The 16,345-nt window shown below is 35.7% G+C and overlaps 1 pseudogene; it reads left to right on the top strand.

Moving 5' to 3' along the window:
- Positions 1–14,381: 14,381 nt before the first annotated feature.
- Positions 14,382–14,890, top strand: LOC112794287 (uncharacterized; annotated as a pseudogene).
- Positions 14,891–16,345: the final 1,455 nt, after the last annotated feature.

Genomic DNA, 16,345 nt, shown 5'->3' with positions numbered 1-16,345 from the left:
AAAAATGGGCAACAAAATGGTAACAGATATAGTTCCACAAAGATCAACAAAGATAAGAAAATCCAAAAAATTAAAACAAGCAAAGAAATGATATCAATTAGCCATCAACGGAGTCCTTTAGACCCAAGCACTCTACACCAGCCTCAAAAGGAAAACAAAAAGACTTTTTTCAGCAAAAAAAATGAAACAACAGTTAGAGCAACTCTAAGATTCGAAAAACACAAGCACATCAACATTATCACCATTATTCAGAGCAGGTTCATGCATACAGAATTCAAGATCATCAGAAAATGGGTAAAGGAAACCAACCTTGATGAAGGTTTCGAAAAATGAAGGGGCACGTCAAACAGCAGTGAAAATGAAAACATTCCTCTCCGCACCACTTTTATGTATCCGGTGGTAATACTGGAAAACAAAATGCTTAGGGCCACGACCAAGACTCATAAAAGTAGCTGTGTTCAAGAATCAACATACTTAACTAGGAGAATCAATAACACTATCTAAAATTCTAAATTCCCATAGATGCCAATCATTCTAAACTTCAAAGGATAAAGTGGGATGCCAAAACTGTTCAGAAGCAAAAAGCTACAAGTCCCACTCATCTAATTAGAACTAATATTCATCGATATTTTAGAATTTATAGTATGTTCTCTTCTTTTTATCCTATTTGATTTTCATTTGCTTGGGGACAAGCAACAATTTAAGTTTAGTGTTGTGATGAGCAGATAATTTATACACTTTTTGGCATTGTTTTTAGGTAATTTTTAGTAGGATCTAACTACTTTTAGGGATGCTTTCATTAGTTTTTATGCTAAATTCACATTTCTGGACTTTACAATGAGTTTATGATTTTTTCTGTGATTTCAGGTATTTTTTGGCTGAAATTGAGGGACCTAAGCAAAAATCTGATTCAGGCTGACAAAGGACTGCTGATGTAGTTAGATTCTGACCTCCCTGCCCTTGAAATGGATCTTCTGGAGCTACAAAACTCCAAATGGCGCGTTCTTCAGAGCTTTGGAAAGTAGACATCCAGAGCTTTCCAGCAATATATAATAGTATATACTTTATTTGAGATTAAACGATGTAAACTGGCGTTCAACGCCAGTTCCATGCTGCATTCTGGAGTCAAACGCCAGAAATACGTCACGAACCAGAGTTAAACGCCAAAAACACGTTACAACTTGGCGTTTAACTCCAAAAGAAGCCTCTGCATATACAAAGCTCAAGCTCAGCCCAAGCATACACCAAGTGAGCCCCGGAAGTGGATTTCTGCACTTAGACTTATTTTTGTAAACCCTAGTAACTAGTCTAGTATAAATAGGACATTTTACTATTGTATTAGATGTCTTTTGACCACATCTCTGGATGCCTAGTCCTTCGACTAGGTCCTTTTCCCTATTTTCGAATTCGTATGCCATTTGTGGAGGCTGGCCATTCGGCCATGCCTGGACCATCACTTATGTATTTTCAACGGTGGAGTTTCTATACACCATAGATTAAGAGTGTAGAGCTCTGCTGTACCTCGAGTTTTAATGCAATTACTACTATTTTCTATTCAATTCAGCTTATTCTTGTTCTAAGATATTCGTTGCACTTCAACATGATGAATGTGATGATCCATGACATTCATCATCATTCTCACTTATGAACGCGTGACTGACAACCACTTCCGTTCTACCTTAGACCGAGCGCATATCGCTTGGATTCCTTGATCAGAATCTTCATGGTATAAGCTAGAATTGTTGGTGGCATTCATGAGAATCCAGAAAGTCTAAACCTTATCTGTGGTATTCCGAGTAGGATTCAAGGATTAATGACTGTGACGAGCTTCAAACTCGCGATTGTTGGGCGTGATGACAAACGCAAAAGAATCAATGGATTCTATTCCGGCATGATCGAGAACCGACAGATGATTAGCCGTGCTGTGACAAGAGCATTTGGACCTTTTTCACTGAGAGGATGGGATGTAGCCATTAACAACGGTGATTCCCTACATACAGCTTGCCATGGAAAGGAGTAAGAAGGATTGAAGGAAGGCAGTAGGAAAGCAGAGATTCAACTGGGACAAAGCATCTCCATATACTTATCTGAAATTCTCACCAATGATTTACATAAGTATTTCTATCTTTATTTTTTGTTTATTTATTATTATTATTCGAAAACTCCATAACCATTTGAATCAGCCTAACTGAGATTTAAGTGATGACCATAGCTTGCTTCATACCAATAATCTCCGTGGGATCGACCCTTACTCACGTAAGGTTTATTACTTGGACGACCCAGTGCACTTGCTGGTTAGTTGTGCGAAGTTGTGAAGAAAGTGCTGAGTTATAAATGCGCATACCAAGATGAGCGCCATTGTTTAGATTACAATTTCGTGCACCAAGGTTTTGCCGCCGTTACCGGGGATTGTTTGGGTTTGGACAACTGACGGTTCATCTTGTTGCTCAGATTAGGTAATTTTCTTTTTTGTTTTATTTTCAAAGATTTTTCAAAAATCTTTCAAAAATTTATCACCTGTTTTCGAAAATTTTCAGAGTTTTTAGGAATGAATTCTAGAGTTTCATGTAACATTTTGAAGCCTGTTGGCTATAAAGCCATGTCTAATTCCTGGACCGGAGCTTTAGACTAACATTACATGATTCTTGAAATTCTGATTGAGGACTTTGGATTCATTACTTCCTTTTTCCAAAATATGTTTTCGAAAAATATAAAATAAAATCTAAAAAAAAGTCAAAAATATTTTTGTGTTTCTTGTTTGAGTCTAGTGTCAATTTTTAAGTTTGGTGTCAATTACATGTTTTTAAAAATTATGCATTTTTTGAAAAATCATGCATGGTGTTCTTCATGATCTTCAAGTTATTCTTGCTAGGTTTTCTTGTTTGATCTTGATATTTTCTTGTTTTGTGTCTTTTCTTGTTTTTCATATGCATTTTTGCATTCATAATGTCTAAACATGAAAAATTTCTAAGTTTGGTGTCTTGCATGTTTTTCTTTTCTTGAAAATTTTTCAAAAATAAGTCTTGATGTTCATCTTGATCTTCAAAGTGTTCTTGGTGTTCATCTTGACATTCATAGTGTTCTTGCATGCATTATGTGTTTTGATTCATAATTTTTATGTTGTGAGTCATTTTTGTGTTTGTCTCTCTCATAATTAAAAATTCAAAAAAATTATCTTTTCCCTATTTTTCTCAAAATTTAAAAAATTTGAGTTGATTTAGTTAAAATTAAAAAAAAAACTTAAACTATTTCTTATAAGTCAAGTCAAATTTTCAATTTTAAAAATCCTATCTATTCAAAATCTTTTTCAAAAATTAAATCTTTTTCATTTTTTTATTTATTATTTTCGAAATTTTTAAAATTACTTTCAAAATCTTTTTCTTGTCTTTATTTCAAATTTTGAAAACTTTACTAACAATTAATGTGATTGATTCAAAAATTTGAAGTTTGTTACTCTCTTGTTAAGAAAGGTTCAATCTTTAAATTCTAGAATCATATCTTTTAAGTTTCTCGTTAGTCAAGTAATCAATTTTAATTTTAAAAATTAAATCTTCTTCAAAATATCTTTTTCAATCATATCTTTTTAAAATATCTTTTTCAAATTATATCTTTTTCAAATTTGATTTCAAAATATCTTTTCTAACTTCTTATCCTCCCAAAATTGATTTTCAAATCTTTTTCAACTAACTAATTGACTTTTTGTTTGTTTCTTATCTTTTTCAAACCCACCTAACTAATTTTATCTCTCTAATTTTCGAAAATTTTCTCCCTCCTTTTCAAAATTCTTTTTAATCAATTAATTGTTTCAAACTTTAATCTTAATTTTATTTTTTCCTTTAATTTTCGAAAATCACTGACTTATTTTTCAAAATTAATTTTCAAAATTCTCTCCCTCTCATCTTCGTCTATTTATTTATTTATTTACTAACACTTCTCTTCATCTCAAGAATCTGAACCTATCTTCACCCTTGTGTTTGGATTCTTACATTTTCCTTCTTCTATTCTTTTTTTCTTCTACTAACATAAAGGAATCTCTCTACTGTGGTAAAGAGGATCCCTATTATTATTTTCTGTTCCCTTCTTTTTTCATATGAGCAGGAGCAAGGACAAGAACATTCTTGTTGAAGCAGATCCTGAACCTAAAAGGACTCTGAAGAGGAAACTAAGAGAAGCTAAATTACAACAATCCAGAGAATACCTTACAGAAATTTTTGAAAAGGAAGAGGAGATGGCAGCCAAAATAATAATGCAAGGAGGATGCTCAGTGATTATACTACACCTACTTCCAAGTTTGATGAAAGAAGCATCTCAATCCCTGCCATTGGAGCAAATAATTTTGAACTTAAACCTCAACTACTTGCTCTAATGCAACAGAATTGCAAGTTTCATGGACTTCCATCAGAAGATCCCTACCAATTTTTAACTGAGTTCTTGCAGATCTGTGAGACTGTTAAGACTAATGGAGTAGATCCTGAAGTCTACAGGCTCATACTTTTCCCTTTTGCTGTAAGAGACAGAGCTACAATATGGTTGGACTCACAACCTAAAGATAGCTTGGACTCTTGGGATAAGCTGGTCACGGCCTTCTTGGCTAAGTTCTTTCCTCCTCAAAAGCTGAGCAAGCTTAGAGTGGATGTTCAGACCTTCAAACAGAAAGATGGTGAATCCCTCTATGAAGCTTGAGAAAGATACAAACAGATGACCAAAAGGTGGCCTTCTGACATGCTTTCAGAGTGGACCATTCTGGATATATTCTATTATGGTCTATCTGAGTTCTCCAAGATATCACTGGACCATTCTGCAGGTGGATCCATTCACCTGAAGAAAACGCCTGCAGAAGCTCAAGAACTCATTGACATGGTTGCAAATAACCAGTTCATGTACACTTCTGAGAGGAATTCTATGAGTAATGGAACGCCTCAGAGGACAGGAGTTCTTAAATTTGATGCTCTGAATGCCATATTGGCTCAGAACAAAATGTTGACTCAACAAGTCAACATGATTTTTCAAAGTCTGAATGTATGGCAAAATGTATCCAACAGTACTAAAGAGGCATCTTTTGAAGAAGAAGCTTATGATCCTGAGAACCTTGCAATAGCAGAGGTAAATTACATCGGTGAACCTTATGGAAACACCTATAATTTATCATGGAAAAATCATCCAAATTTCTCATGGAAGGATCAACAAAAGCCTCAACAAGGCTTTAATAATGGTGGAAGAAATAGGCTCAGCAATAGCAAGCCTTTTCCATCATCTTCTCAGCAACAGACAGAGAATTCTGAGCAGAGCACTTCTAGCTTAGCAAACATAGTCTCTGATCTTTCTAAGGCCACTTTAAGTTTCATGAGTGAAACAAGATCCTCCATCAGAAATTTAGAGGCACAAGTGGGCCAACTGAGTAAGAAAGTCACTGAAACTCCTCCTAGTACTCTCCCAAGCAATATTGAAGAGAATCCAAAAAGAGAGTGCAAGGCCATTGATATAATCAACATGGCTGAACCTAGAGAGAAAGGAGAGGGTGTGAATCCCAATGAGGAAGACCTCATGGGACGTCTCTCAAGCAGGAAGGAGTTCCCTATAGAGGACCCAAAGGAATCTGAAGGTCATATAGAGACCATAGAGATCCCATTAAACCTCATTCTGCCATTCATGAGCTCTGAAGACTATTGTTCCTCTAAAGAGGATGAAGATGTTATTGGAGAGCAAGTTTCTCAATATATGGGAGCCATCATGAAGCTGAATGCCAAGTTGTTTGGTAATGAGACTTGGGAAGGTGAACCTCCCTTTTCTCATTAGTGAACTAGATACATGGGTTCAGCAAACTTTACCTCAAAAGAAACAAGACCCTGGTAAATTCTTAATACCCTGTACCATAGGCACCATGACCTTTGAGAAGGCTCTATGCGACCTAGGGTCAGGCATAAATCTTATGCCACTCTCTGTAATGGAGAAGCTGGGGATCATTGAGGTACAGCCTGCCATATTCTCATTACAAATGGCAGACAAGTCAGTAAGACAAGCTTATTGATTGGTAGAGGATGTGCTAGTGAAGGTTAAAGGCCTTTACATCCCTGCTGATTTCATAATCTTGGACACTAGGAAGGAGGAGGATGAATGCATCATCTTTGGAAGACCTTTCCTAGCCACAGCAGGAGCTGTAATAGATGTTAACAGAGGAGAATTAGTCCTTCAATTGAATGGGGACTACCTTGTGTTTAAATCTCAAGGATCTTCTTCTGGAACCATGGAGAGGAAGCATGTAAAGTTTCTCTCAATATAGAGTCAAACAAAGCCCCCACAATTAAACTCTAAGTTTATTGTTGAGAGGCCACAACCAAACTCTAAGTTTGGTGTTAAACCCCCACATTCAAACTCTAAGTTTGGTATTGGGAGTCTACAATATTGACCTAATCACCTGTGAGGTTCCATGAGAGCCCACTGTCAAGCTAGTGACATTAAAGAAGCGCTTATTGGGAGGCAACCCAATTTTTATTTATCTAATTTTTATTTTTATTATTATTTTATGTTTTATTAGGTTCATGATCATGTGGAGTCACAAAACAAATACTAAAATTAAAAACAAAATCAAAAACAGCAGAAGAAACAACACACCCTGGAGGAAGGGCTTACTGGCGTTTAAACGCCAGTAAGGAGCATCTGGCTGGCATTCAACGCCAGAACAGAGCATGGATCTAGTGTTGAATGCCAGAAACATGCAGCAATCTGGCGTTCAAACGCCAGGATTGCACACTGAGGAAAGCTGGCGTTCAACGCCAGAAACATGCTGCAGACTGGCGTTGAACGCCCAAAACAAGCATAGAACTGGCGTTTAATGCCAGAAACAAGCATCAATCTGGCGTTAAACACCAGGATTGCATGCAGAGGGCGTTTTACACGCCTCCTTGGTGCAGGGATGTAAATCCTTGACACCTCAGGATCTGTAGACCCCACAGGATCATCTCTGTGGACCCTACAGGATCCCCACCTACCTCAACTCACCTTCTCTCTCCTTCACCAATCACCTCAATCTCTCTTCCCTATCACCTCTTCACCACTCACATCCATCCATCCTTCTCACCCAAACCCACCCTAAATGGCCGAAACATAAACATCTCTCCCTCTCCTCCATATCTTCTTCTTCTATTCTTTCTTCTTTTGCTCGAGGGCGAGCAACATTCTAAGTTTGGTGTGGTAAAAGCATAGCTTTTTATTTTTCCATAACCATTTATGGCACCTAAGGCCAGAGAAACCTCAAGAAAGAGGAAAGAGAAGGCAATTGCTTCCACCTCTGAGTCATGGGAGATACAGAGATTCATCTCAAGGGTCTATAGCTCAGTAATAGAGCATTTGACTGCACATCAAGAGAGCCCACTCATGGACCTCATCAAGAAATCCCTGAGATGCCTCAAGGGATGCACTTTCCTCCCAACAACTATTGAGAACAACTCAACACTTATCCAGAAGATTTTAGTTATAACATGGATCAATTAAGGGTGGAACATCAAGAGTACTCTATCATTCTCCATGAAATTAGAGAAGATCAAAGAGCAATGAGGGAGGAGCAACAAAGGCAAGGAAGAGACATAGAAGAGCTCAAGGACATCATTGGTTCTTCAAGAAGAAAGTGCCACCATCACTGAGGTGGACTCATTCCTTATTCTTATTTCTCTGTTTTTTGTTTTTTATGCTTAATGTTTATCTATGTTTGTGTTTTTCCTACATGACATTAGTATTTAGTAGCTATGTCTTAAAGCTATGAATAATTCCATAAATCCTTCACCTCTCGTAAATGAAAAATGTTTCTAATTCAAAAGAACAAGAAGTACATGAGTTTCAAATTTATCCTTGAATTAGTTTAATTATATTGATGTGGTGACAATACTTTTTGTTTTTTGAATGAATGCTTGAACGGTGCATATTTTTTATTTTGTTGTTTATGAATGTTAAAATTGTTGGCTCTTGAAAGAATGATGAACAAGAGAAATGTTATTGATGATATGAAAAATCATAAAATTGATTCTTAAAGCAAGAAAAAGCAGTGAAGAACAAAGCTTGCGAAAAAAAAGTGGCGAAAAAAATAGAAAGAAAAAGAAAAAGCAAGCAGAAAAAGCCAATAGCCCTTAAAACGAAAAGGCAAGGGTAAAAAGGATCCAAGGCTTTGAGCATCAATGGATAGGAGGGCCCAAGGAAATAAAATCCAGGCCTAAGCGGCTAAATCAAGCTGTCCCTAACCATGTGCTTGTGGCATGCAGGTCCAAGTGAAAAGCTTGAGACTGAGTGGTTAAAGTCGTGATCCAAAGCAAAAAGAGTGTGCTTAAGAGCTCTGGACACCTCTAACTGGGGACTTTAGCAAAGCTGAGTCACAATCTAAAAAGGTTCACCCAGTCATGTGTCTGTAGTATTTATGTATCTGGTGGTAATACTGGAAAACAAAATGCTTAGGGCCACGGTGAAGACTCATAAAAGTAGCTGTGTTCAAGAATCAACATACTTAACTAGGAGAATCAATAACACTATCTGAAATTCTAAGTTCCCATAGATGCCAATCATTCTAAACTTCAAAGGATAAAGTGGGATGCCAAAACTGTTCAGAAGCAAAAAGCTACAAGTCTCGCTCATCTAATTAGAACTAATATTCATCGATATTTTAGAATTTATAGTATGTTCTCTTCTTTTTATCCTATTTGATTTTTAGTTGCTTGGGGACAAGCAACAATTTAAGTTTGGTGTTGTGATGAGTGGATAATTTATACGCTTTTTGGCATTGTTTTTAGGTAATTTTTAGTAGGATCTAGTTACTTTTAGGGATGTTTTCATTAGTTTTTATGCTAAATTCACATTTCTAGACTTTACTATGAGTTTGTGTGTTTTTCTGTGATTTCAGGTATTTTCTGGTTGAAATTGAGGAACCTGAGCAAAAATCTGATTCAAGCTGACAAAGGAGTGCTGATGCTGTTGGATTCTGACCTCCCTGCACTCGAAATGGATTTTCTAGAGCTAAAAAACTCCAAATGGCTTCTCTTAATGGCATTGGAAAGTAGACATCCAGAGCTTTCCAGCAATATATAATAGTCCATACTTTATTCGAGATTAGACAACATAAACTGGGGTTCAACACCAGTTCCATGCTGCATTCTGGAGTCAAACGCCAGAAACACGTCACGAACCAGAGTTAAATGCCAAAAACATGTTACAACTTGGTGTTTAACTCCAAAAGAAGCCTCTGCATGTATAAAACTCAAGCTCAGTCCAAACACACATCAAGTGGGCCCCGGAAGTGGATTTCTGCACTTAGACTTATTTCTGTAAACCCTAGTAGGTAGTCTAGTATAAATAGGACATTTTACTATTGTATTAGATGTCTTTTGACCACATCTCTGGACGCCTAGTCCTTAGAACAGGTCATTTTCCCTATTTTCGAATTCATATGCCATTTGTGGAGGCTGGCCATTCGGCCATGCCTGGACCATCACTTATGTATTTTCAACGGTGGAGTTTCTACACACCATAGATTAAGGGTGTGGATCTCTGTTGTACCTCGAGTTTTAATGCAATTACTACTATTTTCTATTCAATTCAGCTTATTCTTGTTCTAAGATATTCATTGCACTTGAACATGATTAATGTTATGATCCGTGACACTCATCATCATTCTCACTTATGAACGCGTGACTGACAACCACTTCCATTCTACCTTAGACCGAGCGCATATCTCTTGGATTCCTTGATAAGAATCTTCGTGGTATAAGCTAGAATTGTTGGCGGCATTCATGAGAATCCGGAAAGTCTTAACCTTGTCTGTGGTATTCTGAGTAGGATTCAAGGATTGAATGACTGTGACGAGCTTCAAACTCGCGATTGTTGGGCATGATGACAAACGCAAAAGAATCAATGGATTCTATTCCGGCATGATCGAGAACCGACAGATGATTAGCCGTGCTGTGACAAGAGCATTTGGACCTTTTTCACTTAGAGGATGGGATGTAGCCATCGACAACGGTGATGCCCTACATACAGCTTGCCATGGAAAGGAGTAAGAAGGATTGAAGGAAGGCAATAGGAAAGCAGAGATTCAACAGGGACAAAGCATCTCCATATACTTATCTGAAATTCTCACCAATGATTTACATAAGTATTTCTATCTTTATTTTCTGTTTATTTATTATTATTATTCGAAATCTCCATAACCATTTGAATCAGCCTAACTGAGATTTATAAGATGACCATAGCTTGCTTCATACCAACAATCTCCGTGGGATCAACCCTTACTCACGTAAGGTTTATTACTTGGATGACCCGGTGCACTTGCTGGTTAGTTGTGCGAAGTTGTGAAGAAAGTGCTGAGTTATAAACGCGCATACCAAGATGAGCGCCATTGTTAGAGATCACAATGTCGTGCACCAACCGTGCAACTTTTGCTCCCCGTTAAAAGTGCAGCATTTAAAATTTTCAAAACACGTCGAGTAACTAACCTTCAAAAAGGCGGGATACCCGACGTCTAAGCAGAAGCCATGAAATTGGTTATGCCCGACCTATAGAAAGCTCAAGACTCAAGCAGGGGAACTATTCATACTTTGGCCCAAAACACAAAAGCCAGGCCCAATAAAGATGAAAAGCCCACCTAAGAGGGTGGACTCTACCACATACCCGACTTCTTTAAAGAGGTCAGACACGATGAAAAGGGGTAGCTTATGCTTATCTGAATAAGTAACTGCCTCCCTAAATCTCTCTAACTATCTCTATCTTTGCTAAAAGATAGTTCCTAACAAACTTCCAAGTTAAAGGGAACGGTTATCCATCAATAAAGATGGTACTACTCCAACAAAGGTGGTTATCAACTCTACTATAAATACATTGACACCTCTCAGGTATATACACGTTCTAACCTACTAAAACCTGCTTAAAGACTTTGCTAACTTAAGCATCGGAGTCTCTTGTAAGCACCACCTCTTTTCTCATGAGGAACTCAGACAGTCGGCATTTCGGCATTAACAAGTCAGATGCTGCTACACAAAGGACTTGCACCTCACGTTTAAGCCTAAATCAACGTTTCAGGTAACCCACATTTTGTAATTGCCTTCATGGGTGAGATAAGAAGTAGCGGAGGAAGTGTTGCCTTTCCTCCCAAGTTAAACCAGGCACGAATTATGATAATCGTGTCCTGTACAGGTCGGATAAGACGGCTCGAGTATCCTTGGGCGCTCTTTAGTGGTTTTAGGCCAACTATCTAGATTAATACAGACCCATAGATAAAGGAATAGCCTCTCTTGGATCAAGACTATTATTTTGGGTCAAAGTATGAATATATCTAAAACACACGACCAAAATAAAAAAAAAGATATTTAATACTTTTAGCCATAATTAAAATAAAAAGTTAGCTCAGTATTTTTTTTAAACACATTAAAATTATTGTTATTAACAATTTTTTATACATTTTATTTTAATAAATGTATAATATATACTTTAAAAATTTTATATTTTATATACTTTTATAAAAAAATTACCTTAACATGTCAAGTAAACCCTTAAAGTAATATGAGAAATTGATACGAAAAGTTCTTAAAAAATTCTATAATACTTATAAGTTATTTTTAAATATTAAACAAGTTCTTAAAAGATAATTTATAAGTACGTTATTATAATTTTTTTTAATTTCTCACAGTTTAGCACCAAACACAGTAATTAATATTTTTTATTCCATTTTGTAAAGAAATTTGAACTCCTAATCTCTTGGTTATTAAGATATCTATATTGATAAGCAAAAGAGTAAAATCTTTTTTTGATTCTTATTTTTCTGAATTTAAACAACTCGTATATTAACAATTCGAAAATAATAATATACTCCTTATCTTTCATTTTCATTAGATGCGTGAATACTTATGTGAGAATTCTCAAAAAGAAAAAAATGACAAAAAATATTTATGTGTGATGTAATTTATATAATTTGATCTATATCAATTTTATGTAGATGATAATTATTTGATTGGAACTTTTTAACTCTTATATATTTATCAAAATAATATTCTAGTTAAATAATTATTATCTCCTGCAACGTTGTTTTAGTGATTATATAATCAATAAGTAATTTCAATCAAATAATTATTATCTATATGAATAAGTAAAAGTTAGATTATATAAATTAACATTACAGTAAATATTTTTTATTATTTTTTACCGAAAATTTTTTATAAAAAAAACTTATACGTCTAATAGAAAAATGATAAAAGACGAATTATCAATTTTTTAATCGTTAAAATGCGTGCTGCTAAATTGAAAAATGACGAGGATCGAAAAGGCCGAATTGAGAGGGGTTTTATTCGATAAGCAAACATGCAATGCAACACCCACGCACGTGATTAATTTTCCGTGGTTTTACTTGCTACTTTTTTTTTTTTTTTTCAATAAGTTATAAGTCCAATTCAAAATTTTCACAAAATATTTTTTTTTCTTAGTAATATATAAGTACAAACCTACTAATATAATAAATTTCTCGTAAAAAGAAAACCAGCTACTTGTCTAATTCAGTTGGTTTATATTAACACGTTTGTATATCTAATTTATAATTATCAATTCAATTATAGATTTCTTTTACCCATCTCATTTTATTCTTAATTTGATTTAATTTAATCGATAAATACACACATTTATACGTACAAATAAATGGATATAAGTGGTTTAATAAAGAGAGGTTAAATCTAGCTTTTTTTTGTTTTATTTGCTTTTATTTTAAATTAGATGAAACTTAAAGAATCAGTTAAGTCTGTCCTTGTTAAAAATACAGGAGATACTTTTATTTTGTCTCTTGTCGATAAAAGAGCCAAAACAAGATTGTGAGGGAACAGAATTGCTGTGACATCTTGCTGGATTGAATAAGCAGGAGACAATTTTATTTTATCTCTTAGGGAATAAAACCAGAATCGAAATAGAGAAAGAAGACTGACACAACCTACATATATCTGGTTCAACCATCTTGTATAATGTGGCCTACATCCAATCTCCACCACAACAATGATGAAATTTTCACTATCTTTTACAAGGATTATATTCACCAATTTTCCTAGGATTCAACCCGATTCTATCTGGGATAAACCCAACTTCTATTCAAGCTAGTTTGACTAGGTTTACTCCTTAGATTTTCAGCCACTTAGTACTCACCCAACTTATTAAGAAAATTTCCTCAGGTTTTGTGAATTTTTCCTAATTTGTGCTTAAGAGTGAAAACATGCTTTTTAGACTTTAAAATTGATAAATTTAATTCACTTTAATTCCATTCGAATAAATTGATATATTTGTTAAGTGATTTCAGGTTTAGAAGGGAAGGATTGAATTGAAGAAATGAAGAAAAAGCTTGCAAAAATGGAGAATTCATGAAGAAATGAGATTTTGGTAATCTGTCCAACGACGCGGGTACGTGACCCACGCGTGCGCGTGGGAAGGAATCGTGAAGGCGACGTGTACGCATGATAAGGAAAGTTGCCAGTGACGCGTACGCACGTGACCTCATTAAAGGCAACAGGCTGGGGGCGATTTCTGAGCTCAAAGAGGCCTTAATCCAACTCATTTCTGATGCTTTTGTACCCAGAAATTGTAGGGGAATGGGGATTAATCATTGTTTAGTTTTTCATCATGTTTTAGGTTAGAATTCTAGAGAGAGAAGCTATCCCTTCTAGAATTTTAGAATTTAGGGTAGTTTAGGTCAAATTCTCTTAGATCTATGGTTTAATTCTTGCTTTGATTTAGTTTTCCCTTTTAATTTCTTGTTATTACATCTTTGGTCTTCTAGTTTTACTTGTCATTTCCTTTTTGTTGTTGCTTTTATCTTCATGAACTCTTGTAGATTTTGATTCTCTTTTAATGCAATTTCATATTTTCATGTATTTTAATTTTTATCGTAATTGCTATTGTTGAATTCTTGCGTATGTTAGTTATAGCTTTTATTGATTATTGCATTTCACTACTAGAAAATTAGTAATTATAGACGGATATTTCTGACAGATTTTATCCCAAGAAAATACAGACAGAATTTCAGAAGGATTTTTTGTCGGAAAATAAAAAAAATAAATTAGCATAAATTACAGACGAAAAAGAAAATCCGTCAATAATTCTGTCGGAAAAATTAATTTTTTTTGTCGGAAATAATTACAGAAGAAAAATCCGTCTGTAATTAAATGGACAAAGATACTACATTTTATGAAATTATTTCAGACAGAAAATCCGTCTGTAATTTAAAATTTTCAGTCGGAAATAATAAGCTAAACCTACCATTGCCCGAGCCCCATTCCCAGCACACAAATAAAAGGAAATAAACACTAAACTTCTAACATGTGTCTGAAATAACAAACCCTAATTTCGATCCCAAATATCCAGATCGATCGAATTCCATGGCAAACCCTTCCTCATCATCCTCCTCCTCGTCTCAATTCACCTACTCCTTCGATCACTCTTACTTCCCCACCCCTTCCACCTTCAACAACCGCCTTACGTCCCACCCCCTCGTCCCCCTCCTCCCACCGTCGCCGCTGCCCCCGCTGCTACCGCATATAGCTATCCTCCTCCACCATCACACCACCACCAATTCCAGCGCGATGCTCATCAACTCTTCCAGCGCGACGCTCAGACCATCACCCCAGAGGCTCTCGAGAGCGTGAAGGCCGCCATAGACAACAGCGACATCGACCACAAGACCGACGCGAAGCGGAATATAGTTCCCCGCCGTGCCGCCGGGTAGAGGTGGGAGGATCCCTCGCTGGCCGAGTAACCGGAGAACGACTATCGCTTGTTCTGCAGCGACCTAGGGAACGAGGTGAACGATGATGTTTTGTCGAAGGATTTCACAAGATTCCCTTCGTTTAACATGGCGAAAGTTGTGAGAGAGAAGCGATCAGGTTAGATTTGTTTTCTGATTAGTGGATTTTTAGGTTGTTAAAATAGGATTAGATTAGGTTTTGATTCAGAATAGCTGAGAAATGTTTAAAATAGGATTTTTAGGTTGTTTTCTGATTAGTTAGATTAGAGATATTATTACATGAAATTGGTACATGAATGCAAATTTTTTGAACACAAAATAGTTGAAAAGGTACTGCTTTTACAACCATGGTGAGTAAAAGGCATCTTTTAAAAATTGCAAGAGATCAATCATTTTTGTATAAGAAAATAATTAATAATGGTTAGTAACGGATGCCCAATTGTATTGGTTGTGATTTCTCAAAATAGGATTAACGTTGCAAGCATAGACCCAAACCTAACAATCGGTCGCCGACCAAATTAGAAATTCACAAGATGTGTCACAACTTAAAACCAATTTTAAACCGAGAGTATTTAACCCATGGGTCGTCTCCCAAGGAATCACTAAAGGGGCAATGAGTGTGAAAATTCCAGTTGTAGTGATCAAGGGGTTGTCAATGAGAAAATAAACATATAAAGTAATAAAAGAACATGCAACATTGTAATGATTGAACTAATAAAGAAATTAAAGAACCTACTATGTAATATAAACAAGTCGAGTATAAAAGAGATTAACATGGAAATGTATGGAAAATTGAAAGCATAAAAAGGGGTCTTGGCTTGGAGAGAGCTAAGGGTCCTTTCCTAGTTAGAACCACAACTATGGCAATCATGCTGGATTAGTCTCACTTGATCAACCCTCACATCGGAAGGTAAGTTAAATGAGCATAAGTGTTCTTAACCCACAAATCCTAAATTGCTTGCTAATTACCTTAGCAACAAATTAGCGTTAGTGGGAACAAGAACAATTAACAACCAAGGATTGACACTAAATGTTGGACATTCCAACTCTAGGAACCCAATTTCTCACTTTACCCAAGCCAAGAGACAAAAATTTAGCCTAAAACCATGTTTGATATTCTGTCAAACACTTGGTGGGAAAAATGCTTAAACATTAGAAAAAATAAGAAAAAGCTTGAAACTAAAAGCAACAATTGATCTTAATCAACAAGAATGAAATAAGAAAGCATAGAACAAGCATCAAATATCAAATTCATCAACAAGAAATTAAAATTGCAAAAGAGGAGTAGAATTGAACTATAACTTGAATTAGAAGAAAGAGTAATGACAACATAATTATAAAGAGTAATAACAAGAGAGTACTTACAATGAGATTAGCAAAATCCAATGAGCAAAAATGGAAATGGCACTTGGAATGTAAAAACCCTAATAGAGAAGATGAAAAACTTAGAGAAAACTAAAACTAAAAACCTCTACTACTACTCCTAAACTATCCTAATGATATGTTATCTTGTTTCCTTCATTTTTCCTTCAATATGAGCTAAAAGACATCAGAAATGGGCCCCTAAAGACCTCAAATCGTGAGTCACATGCTTTTCTA

This window comes from Arachis hypogaea, chromosome 4 (genome assembly GCF_003086295.3).
Source record: "Arachis hypogaea cultivar Tifrunner chromosome 4, arahy.Tifrunner.gnm2.J5K5, whole genome shotgun sequence".
In the NCBI taxonomy this organism is placed as follows: Eukaryota; Viridiplantae; Streptophyta; class Magnoliopsida; order Fabales; family Fabaceae; genus Arachis; species Arachis hypogaea.
The sequence above is the reverse complement of the archived record's forward strand: the minus strand, read 5'-3'. Positions and strand labels throughout refer to the sequence as shown.